Raw genomic sequence first — 16,797 nt, 5'->3', positions numbered from 1 at the left:
TTAAATTAAAATAAGTTTATAGCCAAAATAATTAAAGCCTGTACACTACATCAGATTTTAATCAGATTGAGTTTGGTTTCTGATTTTCAACAATTATTTCTATTATGTCAAGGCGCTTAGACGAAGACACTGAGATAGAGATTATTCGTCCCTTATGAGTGATCGACGACTGAGAAAGTTGGACTAACGAGGTCAACGGTTCAAAGGATTGTGCGGCATTTCTGTCGCATCGGTTGGATACGTCCCAAGATGAGTAGCGGCCTTCGTCTACTGAATGTTACATGAGAAATCGTTGGGTTTATTGAATTTTGTCTGAAGGATATTTGAAACTGGTATATAGTGAATGGGACCAGCCATTATGCGAGAAATTGAACGGGACAATCACAGCGCTAAATATACATCCATTGACAACATCTCAACAAACTACCAATCAAAAGAAATTAGATTGGTCATTTTATATTAATATTCATTCCCAGTTTAATGTTCGTATTATATTTCTTCCAAATGTTACATAGCAATTATTATTGTATTTACAAAGCAATTGAATAGTCCAACTACCCCTCGTTCCGGTGTTTTGATTAACTGTCACTTAGGCGTGTATGTAACTTTATTGCGTCTACAACGGTCATTAAAGTGTCTAGGAAAGTGCCTGGGGATGTTGCAAAGTCCCTCGGTAATTGCCTACCAGGTGCGGGAGTTAGGTGTATGTAAATATCTTGCGCCCGCTGTAACAATGGCCAAAATTAACAACCCGCATTGTTGTGATAACTAAATTTGCATATTCCCATTGTTGTGATAACTAAATTTGCATATTCCCATTGTTGTTATAACTGAATTTGCATATTTCCATGTACTATTAATAAATCACACAGTCAAGTATGACATAGTTTCCTAGTTTTCTTGACCATTTAGATTCACGCACTCTAGAGATTTCACTATCTGAATATAAAAATGAACACACTTTCCTGGTGAAAATGCAAAAAATATAAATTTAAAAGAAAATAAAGTTATCCAAAATTGCTATGACTTTTATGTTTCTCGTGTTTTATTCTACATTTTGCAATGAAACAAAAATGGTATTCTTTTAATTTTCTTCACAGTACTCATTTGAATTTTCAATATAGAATTTACTTAGTAGATTAGGTATTTGTTCCATGCTTTTAAAAAAAATTACGTCGATTGTAGATGAATAAGTAATGCTATTAACGTCAAACCCAGTAAGCAATGGTACGCGATTTCATTATTCAATGCTGTTTGCGTTATATGTAGGTTAGTAGACATTCACCGTATCTGTACGATGCAGTGTTGTTGTATGCGTGGACGCTTAGGGAAGTTCTTTCGCATGGAGAAGACCCTTATGATGGTAGAAACTTTCTAGTCAGAATGAGGGATGTAGTTTTTGAAGGTATGACTTTATATTACGTAACTGTGTTTATAGAATTTGAGATTGATATTACATGATGTTCATTCATTTCACTGGTAAATTGGTAAACACACACAGGTCATGTTTGTGAATGGTAGTATAGCTGAGCGCTCTGTCACATATAATTTGATCCTATTTCTCCCCGCCACATATTATCGTTGGAACATGGAAGTACACAATACGCAACATATTAAGTATTGTGGCATAAATATACAGTTTAATGATGAAAGAAATGAAAGTTGACATTATACATTATGCACTCTTTCTACACTCTATGTTTCACCTTATGTGGCATATACCATAACCTTTTTTTAAATCTTAATTTTACAGGTATGAGTGGTCGGGTGAGCATTGATCAGAACGGGGACCGTAATCAAGATTATGTCATGTATAGTTTTAGCAACAATGAAGCATACGAGCCCATTGCATTGTTTGATGGGTTGACATCTAAATGGAACATGATTCCAGGCAAAACTATCATCTGGCCAGGAGGGCGCACATCTCCGCCCGTCGATATTCCTCCATGTGGATTCTTCGGTGAAATGTGCATAACTGAAGATGTACTTGGTAAGTCCCATTGAAATGTAGTTGACCAATACAAGGCTGATTCTGTAGAACCTGTCGCACTGTGGGGCATCACAGTCTTAGCCACGAACAAAAATATTCTAATCAATCAATAACCGCCTTATTATACCTTCCTTTGTAGGTACACCGCTTGTTACCGGACTGGCCGCTGTATTGTTTGTTGTACTTGTTCTGTCAATATTGGCCGTCGCCTATTTGTACCGGAGATACAAGTTCGAACAGGATGTAATGAGCACTGCATGGAAAATTAGCTACAGCGATATTGTGTTCAGTAAATCACCAAGGGTGCGTACCCACATACTACCACTGTTTATCATCACTACCGTGTGTACTATCACTCTCACGTGTATAATTCAACGTATGAATAAGATTATTAATCGCATATAATTGAAGATGTTATAATCGACTGTATACATCTAGTAAATACATATTTGTCAAGTATCGAATTGAAATTCACTCACGTTCACAATATTGTAGCTTGTCATTTTGTTTGGACTTCACCTATAAGGCCGAAATATATATTACGTTTTAGTCCTTGTACGGAAGTATCGTTTCAAAAATGTCTACCAGTAAAGTTGACTCAGTCAATGAAAATGGTCAAGTTTTTACAGTGGTTGGAACTTACAAGGTTAGTATGTATCAAAACACGATCAAAATACAATGTTTAATACTTATCAATATGTGTTGTCAGAGGCGGCGGCAGCTTTTTTTTTACTGTGGGGGCGAAGATTTTATGTGAATGTAATTTTATGTGAATGAATGTCAACGCGACCTTTCTTGGGGGTCCAGGTCATGCTCCCTCAGTAAAATCTTGAAATCTAGACCCTCTGAACGCTGCTTCCTGCATTTTGGCGACCCCCCCCCACTGCCCCCACGGTGCCGCCGCCACTGGTTGTGTTGTTTTTCGTGTTCTTAATTTTAGATCCTAATATCTAACCAGGTTAAATTATCATTCATTCCAAATATTCATATTCATGTGTTTAATTTACGCCTTCTGGTTTGTACAACGGTCATACCTTTGTTCGCCCAAGCGCTTGTCATGAAATCAAGTTGATATTCTTACTGTAAATGCATGGATTGTCATTTCGCTATTTTCGCTAATAAGTAAAATCCGCTAAATTAAATCTACGTGACTATGTAGAATATTAATAAAACTCATTGTATCGAATACGCTCAAAATGTCAGTGAAAATAGTTTTACGGTATCACGAAAATCAACGTACATATCATACAAATGGAATATATCAGTATATAGACAAACATATTTTGTAACCACATGCTTAATATACAGTTGACATCTGATTTTTTTTATTTTTACTGGTATTCATTTGTATAGGCAGAAAATGTTGCTGTTAGAATGATATTCAAGACTAGAATTAGCCTCGTTAGAAAACAATTGCTGGAGCTTAAAAATGTAAGTAACACGAATTTACACTTCCATGTACACGATAAGTATACGATCTTTTTATCATTGAATCTTTGTTTTAATTTTCAGATGAGAGAAATACGACATGAGAATCTGAACCCCTTTATTGGTGTGTGTATTGATAATCCGAATATCTGTATTGTCACATATTACTGCACAAAGGGTAGTTTACAAGTAAGTTAGTCATTGATGTATCAATCAATCAATCAATAAATAAATAAATAAATAAATAAATAAATCAATCAAACATGTTTATTCAACCACATTATTGTTATTTTTTATATTCTTTCATAGGATATTCTAGAAAATGATGAGATCAAACTGGATTGGATGTTCAAAATGTCATTTGCATCGGACATATCTTCGGTAGCTATATAATATATGTATAAAATCTCTCCTATCATTTTTTTCTTAAATATTCAATTTATTTATTTGTTTATTACAATAGCATGTATATTACAACTTAGATATATTATAAGCAATTACATTTTAATTCCCGTTATAGGGAATGTATTACTTACATAAAAGTGTTCTACGCACACACGGTCGTTTGAAATTGTCTAATTGTTTGGTCGATGGACGATGGGTTGTAAAGCTCAGTGATTATGGGTTGTGGAATTTTCGAGCAAATCAAGTAACTCCTGGTGTTAGAGAATATGCCGAATATCATGGTGAGCAATACGTTAATCTGCCTAGTTGCTACAATGTATTTGTCGAGTTGGATTTATTCATTGTTTGGACACTGGATGCATTAAGCATTCATATTATATCTTTCGCATTAACGTCATAAGTTACAACGTGCCGTAATTTCGAAGTATTTTACGGGGTATTTTCATCTTACCATATTAGGAAATGCGAATTCCAAATATGGAATGATTACGCACGTAATCGTCCTCTAATAATAAAAACAAACATGGCTGCCACCTGGGTTTGACCAGACTGCACACAAAGCAGTTGATTCAGTTCTAAACTTTTTGGATTTCGGCATTCTCATGATGTATCCTTGAAAGCAAAAGATGTATAATAATAAGATTATTACGAGGATACCTCAAAGTATGCACTCAGACAGTACGCCGTCGCATCGCGTCGGTCGATACTCCAACTGTACTGTCTTCGTGCATATTTTGACGTATCCATTAATAGCCTCATATTATCATAAGCGATATCTATTTTAATGACTCCACCCCAATAATGTTATAAACTAATCGATATTCATTTTGAACAACAGTTCATATTCTTGTGGCGTACATGTGGCTACTAATCATACACCATTTAAATCATAATATCGATGTACTTCACTTCATTAACATGTTATTGCTTCTAAAATTCATCAATGCTTTATAAAGACAAGTTTTGGACTGCTCCTGAGTTATTACGTCATCCAGACCCTATTGGTATTGGTACCCAGCAAGGCGATGTATACAGTTATGCGATTATTCTTCATAATATTCTTACACGAACTGAACCTTATCAGAGTTACTGCGAACTGACACCCAAAGGTAAAGCTTAGTCATCTATGTTACTCGGATGCAATTGCTGTCAAGACCTGGCTCGTTTTGCAGGTTTCCAGGAGCTACTTTTGTTTTATTTATATTTTCATTACAAATAATTATAGTATTACTCAAACACAATGATGCTAATGATCATTTTTTTCCAGAAATAATACAGAAAATTAAATCCACAAACGAACAACCATTGCGTCCAGAATTACCGACAGAATTGGTTTCCACAGAAATACGCAATCTCATAGTGAAATGCTGGGATGAAAACCCTGAATGCAGACCAGATTTTAGTTATATAAAACGCGCAATACAAAAAGAGTATCCTCACAGGTAAACGCTAATCATTGTATACACACTATATGTTGAACTTGCGTACTTCCTCTATGTCGATATTCTGAATGTATTTAAAGCGGGGAATTCGTCACCTGCGCATGCGTCAGATTGCAAAAGCTTGTAATTGTTCACAAACAAGCGTCTACCATGAGCCTTTGCGTTTTAGCGTGCGTTGTTATCATCGCTTGGGACTCAATTCCCGCGCGTGCGCAGGTGTCGACCCTCCCGTTTTAATGTTTTGCATCTTTGACTATAAAATATGTTGATGCCACGTGAGTACGAAAACCACAGCATCAGTTATGCTGCGTCGTACATACTTTACAATCAACGGAAACGTTTGGCTTAATTATAAGTTATAATATTTGATTATATATTCTTGATCTTGAATTTGTCTCAGCGTTTTTGTGGTCATTTTAATTGGGGACGTCGAAAAGTATGGCAAACATAATTAAAATTAAATTGGTAAGAATTAAAAAAAATAATAGTTACATTTTTCTGACTGGATCTAGATCCTCTAAATAAGTATATAACCATAAAACATTCAAGCTTTGGTATCAATAAAATATCGATAATGATAATAATTTGTTTCATGTTTATTAGAAGTATCATGAACAATATGGTCGGAATGTTAGAAAAATATGCCTACAACCTGGAGGATATTGTAGCGGAAAGAACTGCCCAGTTGGTGGAAGAGAAGAGGAAAACAGACAAATTGCTTCATAGCATGCTACCAAAGTATGACCAAATCGACAAAATCGAGTTGATGTCACCTACAACAAAATAGTTTGCAACAATCGTTATGTTAATGTGTATACTTCACTGCAAATAATTAGTCTCACAGTGTATTTTAAACGTTTTTACTGTATCTCATGTCTAATAGCTATCTATCGAATGTTGATAAAATCATTTTGATCAAATCATGCATCTTCAAACTAAAATTAAGGAAAATCGTTAAAGCTGCTACTTTTTGTCGATTTCTGATTTTAGATCCGTAGCTGATGCTTTGAAGTTGGGAAAAAACGTGGAGGCTGAAAGCTATGATAATGTCACAATTTTCTTCTCGGACATTGTGGAATTCACCAAATTATCATCTTCAAGTACACCAATACAAGTATGTGGATGAGTAACGGGCATTGCATTGTGGACTACCAATGTTTTTGTGGATCGGTATTCTAATGACTCTATGTTGCAATTTGTATGAATGTATCACATGTGTATATTATTGGTTTTGTTGTTTAGTTTACTTATGGCGTTTATTTCAGATTGTGTGGTTCCTAAATGATCTGTACTCATTATTTGATAGTATCGTCGCCAAACAAGATGTGTATAAGGTAATATACAATGCGTTGAATATAGCGTTAACATGACATGAATAAACAGTTGATAACATAATCCTAAAATACTATACGTAACACTCACTATGTAACATTGCACTTTGTGCACACGTGTTATGTTTATCTGCTCCAGAATAGATATATAAATGCAGCGAGCTACAGCTATGGTTTATTATCATAATTCACATTCAAGATCGTCACGATTGGTCAGAACTCGATCACCTGCTCGTGGATATAAACCCATTTCGGCTATAAATCAAAAATTAAATACCAGCAAGGCTGATTTGTGTGTTGCGCATGTGCAGTTGTAATTGCAATAAAAAGAAATTGCATATCAAGTAGTTTATGAATTCGGTATGAAAGACACACATATATATATATATATATATATATATATATATATATATATATATATATATATATATATATATATATATATATATATATATATCAGTGTCTGTCAATATTCAGATTTAATCACCCTCAGAGGAATTGTTGATCTCAGTTTCTCATCATCAAAACTGGCTTTTGACCTCCATTTTTGTTTACCAGAGCATTACACCTATTTATTTATTTATTTATTTATTTATTTATTTATTTATTTATTTATTTATTTATTTATTTATTTATTTATTTATTTATTTGCTTGTGTGCAATTCTTTTCATCATATCAATAGGTAGAAACTATTGGCGATGCATATATGGTAGTTAGTGGGCTACCCATACGTAATGGAAATCGACATGCTGGTGAAATATGTACAATGGCGTTAAGTCTACTGAGTGCTACCACCACATTTACTATTAGACATATGCCAGATGAAAAATTGAAGCTACGAGTTGGAATTCATTCAGGTATGTGACGCATATTATCCGCTTTATTGCGCTAAACGGCAAATCCAAATCCAAACACAAATTTCGATTAAGGTCATTTCCATGTCACAGAAGCGACTTGTCTCAAGGTATGCAACATGTATGAAAGCTGAATTATCAATGGTTTATTGCAGGCCCATGTGTTGCTGGAGTTGTTGGACTCACAATGCCAAGATATTGCCTTTTCGGAGATACTGTAAATACTGCAGCGCGATACGAGTCCAATGGAGAAGGTATACACATATATTATTTGGAAACAATCGAATAATTCCGTGCATATGATTTCAAATCCATTGTAGCCTTATTTACAATGACGGTTTTAATACTTTTTTGTAGCGTTGCGTATCCACATCAGCAGGGAAACGACGGCAGTTTTGCGCATACTTGGCGGTTTTACAGTGGAGAAACGTGGCGCAGTATTTATGAAGGTTTGTTACATCTTCGTATATAACAATTATAAATGGTTGGTGGAAATAATCAACAAAACAATTCACACCATTGTTTGTTACATAGGAAGAACAAGACTGAATGAAATGAAATGAAATAATGTGTTGTTCAACTTTCAGGGAAAGGGAAAGCAGATCACTTATTGGTTGACTGGAAAAGAATCATTCGACGAACTACTCCCTGAAGTATATTCTGATTAGAAACATCTCGGCATCTGCTGTAGATGTGTGAATTATCCTATTTTTTTTATATTTCCACTATATATTATTTTGTATTTTTGTATGTGTTAATAAATGCATTACATTATGTTCAAGCAAAATCAGAACTCGCTAATATAATAGAATAGAAGTCTATTGAGCGTACCGCGAAGTGTTCAAACAACCGCACTTCAATTGTATTTGTCATTCTGATTATACAGATTGCTAATTTCCCTGCTTCCGAAATATAGCTGTGAGATAATTATTTCTGTATATTTTTTCTTCTCATGTCACTTGACTTTTTATTCGTGTGTGTTACTAATAGCTATAAAGACTTTTTAATTATCCTTATGCTTCTTACAGACTTGAATTCTGTATTTTATAATTATATTTTTGGGTAATTATTGTTCGTATATTGTCGTGACTTTAGTTAGTGAGTGCATGTTTTCTTTGTTATGTAAACATTTTAATTTCTTCCGAGGAGTTTCAAGCGTTCTTTAATGAATTTAAATTGTACTCCAACTCACATGTTTAAAGGCCGGTATATGTTCTGGCATACGACAATAACATAACAGCACCAAAACCTATGTTCAAACAACCAGCATATTAAGTTTATCACATCAAGTGCTGGCGCAAATTAGCATACAATTTTTGGCATAGCGCGGTCTATTCGTTTCTTGGTAAAGACAACGTTAACATATTAAAAATCGTTTCAATCGACATATTTAAAAAAAAAAATCCATATTGTTGGCGTAATTCTGAAAATCATTCTCCACATCTATCAAGTCACTCGAAATGTATTATTTTTTACATTTGCGGCCTATTCCCAAATATAAAAAAATATGATATATGTTTGTAACCACAACAATCAGAACGACGTAGGCATGCCATTGAGACGATAAACATGAGACAAAACAAGTTACGGTATAGTACACCAAGGCAATAAATTCAGTCACGTGTTGATATGTTAAGATAAACAGTAATGACAATGTGTACATCTGTACGAATTGAATAACATTTGATGTGATGAATATGTATAACGAGAAACACGTGTACTGTCATTTTGTCTGACAATCTCCACATACAGGAATTAATTTAATCGTTCAGAGTCTTGACAACATTGATTTTAAAGAATATGTAATGTTAATTATCAGATATAGTAAAGCCTATTGTTGCTGTAGTGAATTGTCATTAATGTTAATTTTTTGCGAATGCATTATCTGTCAAAATGTAGAAGTATTGAAAATGAGTATATTCGGTAATAAGTTGTCAAACCTTTATACAAACGCATACAAACGTTTATATTCATTCAGTCATGACAAAGTTTTGGTTAGTTTGATTGTAACACTATAATTCATTTTTCACGGGATGGGACAGAATCTGGTCTCAGAGCGAACTATTACCGATAATTCAAAAATGAGTTAAGTAATACATAATATTTAACACGCCCTCACTCAGACTTAATCCAATATACTCAATATGGTGCGTTAGCAATAAAAACACACCAAAGGAAATTACGTACAAATGTCACCCAGTATTAACGTGGTAAACTGCAATGGTGCCCGAGTATGCATCGAATGGGATCGACCACAGACTATGGTAACACACTTGAAGGAAACAACACGCATTCTGAGTCTGCGTTTGTTTGTAGTTTCATGTTGTTGTAAAAAGGTGAGTGTACAACGTATGCATCAAATGTGCTTGACTAATAACCTAAACTAAATATCTGTTGTTAAAATTGTAATAATGTGGTCTTATAATATAATTAAACAGTGCGAATATACATCTTTGTAGTCTGTATAATTTCAATATTACATCTATAGCGAACAAAACGACATGACATATGAATCATATCAGCATTGTGACAATAAGGGCACTGTCCCAATTATAGAATAATGCCTTCTAAAAACGGTGAATAAAAATAGAATTACACGTTTCAATATTCATATTTACATTATTTGTTAAAACCGAATTCAATTTGTTTCCGATAAGACACTCATTCATTGTGTATTGTGACTCAACGACTACACAATATAAACAAAATGTTATGGGATGCATACAATACAATCACATATTTATATTATAAACATGTCAAGTGGCACGAGATTTTTAGGTCATATGCTCTTGTATTTCCCTCGCCAATTTATGCAAGTGTATGCAAGGCTCCTGTAACACGTATATAAATACGTATATAAATCAAATTATAAAAGCAAATTGTCACTCTATTTGATTATTCAAAACATTAGACTTTATGTGCAATGCGAAAGACATATAAAAGCTTTCACTTGACTTCTCAATGTTAAATTTGCAGTTTGATAGGACAAAATAAAATATGTATTTAAATAATAAGCGGGGGCATACCTCTTGTAATGTTATGCATCAGCGCTGCGTTATGCAATGTTCTACAGTTACGAATGGACAGTCAGTCTATCTGTTTGAGAATAATCTCCCTCTCTGCCATTTTGCCAGTAGTAGTCGCCGCTCTGTACATTCAAAATGCTAGTACTATCTAGATATACACCGATTTCATTACAAACATATTCGAAGATGGAAGAAGCAATATGGCAACGATTTCTGCTTTTCCACGAGAATACAATTTATATTTTCACATTTTATTTGTCATTATCATTATGTACTAAACGTTGACAAAATGAATTCTTCTGTAGTTTTCTATCTTCCCGAACTTTCACCAATTATTATGTTATGTTCAAGATTAAGAAATTTTCAATAGTGTACAAACAAAATCGCTAAATAAATAATTAATTCTTTGCAATATGTGTTGCAATGCCAGTGTTTGAAATGGAATTTGGCTGATCAACTTTTTTCCACGTGAATCATATGTGCAGTGCTTGTGTTGTAACATTATGGAACTGGTATTGTCGAACTTGTTGTCGGTAGCGTAGGAGCTTGAAGACACCAGGTGCAAGTGATTACTTAGTTTTGAATGTCTGCATATCGATTTCGATGAGGTTTATCCAATGTATTGGCTTGGTATTTTCCAGAAGCAGGTACACTTGGCTATACCTACGTGAATCACGGTAAATGTTGAAGAACCGAAAACAAAACGGTAGTGAGTGTTAGAGCAATCGTTATAATTTAACGTAAACACTATGACTTTACGTTTTCGATACTGTGAAATTCTTTCGTTTTTTGTGAGAAACAAAACTAAAAAAAAAAGATTTTGACAAGATAATCCAGAAATTTTATTAAGAACAATAATTAACGAAATGTATTCTCTACCGATTACACGAGAATATTACAGAAAAACGATAATTTGCTATATATTCTCTCTATTTTTGCCTGTTATTTGTCTTGAATAATAACTGAAAGAAGTTGAATGAAATTATAAACTATGTAGTGTGTTCAACAACTCATGTATGAACATTAACTTTAACAAATATGATTTAACTTGGTAAAAATACTATATTTTTTCTGAATAAAAGGAATTTCACAATATCAACTGAACAGAAAGTCTTTATTGCAATGTTCGTAATATTACTTTGGTCTATATCGATCACATCATATTACATTATATTGCCAGTTAGCATAGTTATCACTTTATTTATTTAATATTTGGTTGATGTGTTATGTAGGCGTACGTGCATAATAAATGTTTATACTTGAACGGGTCCCTTGCAACTATGTATGAAACGATCAATATAATAATCCCATTGTACACTCATTAGACCGATGCAACTTAGTTAAATAGAGTACCACATAATACTACAGCAAACAGTGATGACATTTTTTGGAGTTAAAGCGTTTCTGTGTGCGAGTAAATAAGATGGTTAAAAGTCTTAGAACGTGCACACAAATAACAATTATTATGTTACCGGGTAGAATCAAAATTCCTGCCGAATAGTTCTTTTGTACGCCCCCCCCCCCTAGCATGGAAATAGAATAGACAAAATATCTGTCACATTCATGTCGTACGTAGGCAACAAACTGGGGGAATAGATTCTTTAGACACATGGCCCTTATACAGACTGTCGGTGCAAAAACCCACGAGACCTGGTTCACAGTGAGATGCAGCGGGCTATACTTCCATTCGGATTTAAAGTGGTATATGTAAATACTAAAATTTACAAGGTACAGGCGAAAGCAAACACAGTATTCACGTATGCGGGAGACGGATGCCTGGGTGTTCAGTTCGGCACGAAAGACACGACGTAGCAGCACACATTTCCAACCAAACCAACCACACAATACAAACAATTTTAATAAAAGTAATGATTGAAATTAAGCTATAGAATGGCAAATTTCGATTCAAACCGTATAGCCAAACCTCAAACTCTCCATCACACTCGAACATAAGTCTCGACTGATATCGCCATCACAGTCGAAGTCGGGTATATCATACGATGTAACTAGTATAAACGTTTCACGACCTATGTTGTATATTATTTGCAGTTTAAACACACATGTGCCCTTTGGCGATAGTAAACTGCGAAACTTTTTTTTAGTAACTCACCGTAAATTAAATTAACTGAAACGTTTGCAGTAATTTACGCATGTGCTGTTAAATCGATTTGATAAACTGTGCATCAACTTCAGGGAGTATGAAACAGTTATTTTCATCAATTGTTATTGTTTCTATATTATTCATATGTCCTATAATTTTTATGTATTTAGATTTATTGATTTATTTATTTATTGTAAGTTAATATGGGGAATTGTGAGTAAAATGATCATGCGGCCTAAATATTGCAAAATATTGCAATAGGATCAGAAATTGTATACGATTTCGAGATATAGATAAAATCTGGCGGAGGAAATTGACAATCGCGGCATGTATAAAGTGACAATTAAATAGCAGCGTGTGATCGAAGCTGGATGGGGTGGGTTGGCCTCATATGCCAGCAAGAAATCGTCAACTGCTTGTGCTAACGTCTACCACTGTGTATACCTCGGCAGAGTCGTATGGTACCAAGATATGATGTCGACCGTTTCGAAGTCTACGTACTAATGTTCATTACAATAAGTGACACTGACGTGTTGACTATTGACATTGTGTTAGGTTAGACATCCGTGTTTATATATGTGTAAAAGAAATACATTGTGTGAACATTGCGAATCCCCAAAATCTTTATAAACGATCGGTAATTGTATCCAATATTGACATTTACCATTAATTCGCCATATTCTTCATAATTACGCTCGTACTAGTTTTAATAAATTTCTATGAATCATTGTTATAATTTGCGATTTCCACGTGTTACAACCATATTTATAGCTGGACTCGGATGCGTAAAAATGGCACAGAACTTGTAGATAAAAATGAAATATTATTAACTGCTCTTATACAAAAGCTTCGAATGAAGTTACTTGAGGAAAATGCGATTGCAGATAGTAGTGTTCCTAATAATGTGTGTAGGGTTTTAAAACCAAACTGCATTCTACAGTACATTTAGGGAGGTATGATGTATGTTTTATACAAACATGTGTAACTTGATTTGAGTATGTGAAAACGCAATATATTAAATTGTTAATAGCATTATGTAGGCTATTGAATTTTAATATGATTTTTCTATGTAACATTTGATTTGAAATCCAAACATCAGACACTATATACAAAGAAACAAAGGGTCGATATTTATTTATTTATTTATCTATCCATCAATCCATCCACTTACCCAAAGAGCAAGTCGTACTTACAGTTTCTATTAGAAAAAAAAAACTCTAGTTATCCCATGGGAAATTCGCTACTCATTGTGATGTTGTACGCTCACTGAGGGCAGGAAAATCCCATGGCCCCATCCAAAAAGCACTGAGACTATCGCGATCTTAATATCATTGACAGTGACACTGACAACCTCCAAATTAAAAAAAAAAGAATACTCCCACCATTGAACAAAAAAAATATTAAAATAAGACAACATTTTTGTTTCGGTATTTACACACGTATATGCCATTTCCGGTAATGAGATACTTCTACTGAAACCTTAGACAGCTATCTTTGAATGTTGTAGCCGTTGGCTATTGCAATGTTTACGGCTTCATTCGTAGTGTGTTATATGCCAGTCGCAAGCAGTAAAACAATATCACATATCAAGTCCAGTTTAGTCAGTCAGAATGAAGATAGTATTGATCAATGTGCTAGTAGGAATATTATTTTATAGCAAATTTATCAAATGCATGTATGCGTATAACGAAACCGATTACAGCAACGGTAACCATCTGTGGTGGCGCTGTCCCACCACGCACTTCCTATTTTGAGAAATTACCTCATTTTGTTGTTGTCGCGTTTTACGTCTATAGTTGCAGTTCAGCGTAAAAGGAACCAATATTTATGTAGGAGCGTATATAATAAAGAAATCTGCTATTAAATATTTGTTAAGGTCACAAAGATTCCAAATAATTACTATTTCATGATCAATTTCAAACATGCTTTGTGGCAACACACTGAATAACAGTAAAATAACAGTTTATTTGCTTCATATTACTAAATGTAGGCTCCTGTATATCAGTCATTGTGTTTTCATAAAACAAATTTCAACACGCGCAATATCAAACATCATTCAGTAGGTTTTAACTTTAGTCCTTTGGAAAAATATAAAGAATTGTATAATCACTTGTCAAAAAAACATAGTCGGACCTAATTCCTGAAACCGCATATATGAGAAAGACGGAGAAATGAACTACTACTGCAATGAACAGAATAATCAATTTTCATTGTAATACACACAATAATTCAGTACAAAACATGATGCGTGCTGTTTTTATTTGTAGGGGGTTCCCGTTCATAGGTGTCTTAAAATCTATTCATGGTGAGTACACATAATTAGATATGATCTGTTACTAATCATGTTTTAGTGGAGATATTTTTTTAGTATTTGTGATATAAGGTATTATTATACACCTGTCACCGTAACGCCATAAGTTACAATGTGCCGTAATTCTGCGGTATTTTAAGGGGTATTTTCATCCTGTTATATTAGAAAATGCGAATTTTAAACGCGCGTAAGCGTCCTCTAATAATAAAAACAAACATGGATGTCATCAGGGTAAGAAATTAAAAAAACAATAAAATGATAGAAGCTAGCTTTTATAGTTTTATTGCAACGAATTTTACTTGACACGAGTTTTGATGGAAACATGTGAATTTGTGAATCTACATATGTTTTATTGCAATATAAGATTACACAATGTCCCAGGATTATTCGTTGTACTGTCTGTGTTAAAGCTTTGTATTCTTTTGCAATATAATTGAATGATGAAACATATTGACTCAGGTCCAAAAATATGTAGGCAACTAGTTTCCAAATACCGAATGTGCAATAAGTATATTATTAACCAATTCTATAAGAGGAAGGTAACGGATATTTGACTCGATACTTTGAAACAAAACGCGTTTTACTGACTGGAAAAACACAAAGACCGATGCTTCCCCTTATTTATTCATGTTAGAATCTGATGCCGGTGCCCTGGGATATCTTCACTACAATATATCGTGTTTGCACTAATTATCCGTGTATGACGCATTAACCCACGTCATTAAGATAACCATGTACGTAATTGGTGATAATCCATGACGTATTCAGTACTGAGTGTGACAGTACTGATTATCCCAGTGACGTCACTGGTGTTTTCTTCTATTTGATCAGCATTGCATTTTAAACCGTAGATATGAAATCATTTTTTGTCAATGTGGAATCGAAGCCTTTCAAATAATGATGGAAAATTATATACAATGATAATGATAAAGCCATTCTAGCAGAATATGATACGGTAGACATAGTAATTCCTTGTCATGCGTTATTTTTTTGTATAATAGTATGTACACAACAAATATCTGTCACGTTTTATTATGATGAAAATTAAAGAAGTAATTCGATGTTTTGTTATAATCAAAGTCGAAGATGCATACATTGCAACACTAAACATATGATTCGAACACGTCATTGCGGCAATCATCTCGCCTCTCTTTATCAACAGACTGCCATCGCCCTAAAAATGAGTTTGTGAAAAGCTTTACATAGTGTATCATGACACAGTGATTAGGTGTTAATATATAAGCCTAACCACAAGACACAAGTACTCCTGGTTCAATATGAATCCTAAACGACAAAGAGACAATCAACAAGCAACATAATTACACCCCTTTCATTCATTCGAAATGTGTACATTTTGATACGTTTCTAAGTTGTATCACAGTGAAAAACTCCTTTCTTGGCATTTTTAATGTTTGGAGGCGAAACATTTAAAGTTTTTATAATCTACATAATTATTTATATGATGAAAAAACTTGTAGTTTTTGATTGCAACATTTCAGGACATTTGCATATTTCCACCAGAAACATGTATTTATAAGTGCTAATTATCACCATACGTTGAAAAGTGATTTCACTTAGACACACCTTTAAAAAGTTTTTTAAAAGCGCTTCTATCAGAGACACAGATAACATGATTCAGAAAATGATTATCAATACACTTGCGTGTGATCAAGTATCTGCACCCAACATTTCGCAATACGCAAAGTGATCATAACATAAAATAAATAAATCACATAATCCAGTAAATATTTATTTCTAAATATAAACATTAATAAGGCAAGTTCAATTTCAGTATAACGTGTCAAAATAAGACATACAAGTATAATGTAAAAAATAATTAGATTTGTTTACACTTATTAAAGAGCGGTATTCGTCGCGCCACGCATGCGCGAAATATTTGAATCTCAT

The 16,797-nt window shown here is 33.8% G+C and overlaps 1 pseudogene; it reads left to right on the top strand.

Annotated features, from left to right (window-relative positions):
* The first annotated feature begins 358 nt into the window (after positions 1–358).
* LOC100375843 (atrial natriuretic peptide receptor 1-like) lies at positions 359–8,296 on the top strand (annotated as a pseudogene).
* Positions 8,297–16,797: the final 8,501 nt, after the last annotated feature.

Source organism: Saccoglossus kowalevskii, chromosome 11 (genome assembly GCF_978046115.1).
Source record: "Saccoglossus kowalevskii chromosome 11, keSacKowa6.1, whole genome shotgun sequence".
Taxonomy (NCBI): domain Eukaryota; kingdom Metazoa; phylum Hemichordata; class Enteropneusta; family Harrimaniidae; genus Saccoglossus; species Saccoglossus kowalevskii.
Note: the sequence above shows the minus strand (reverse complement) of the source record. Positions and strands in the feature narration are given on the sequence as shown.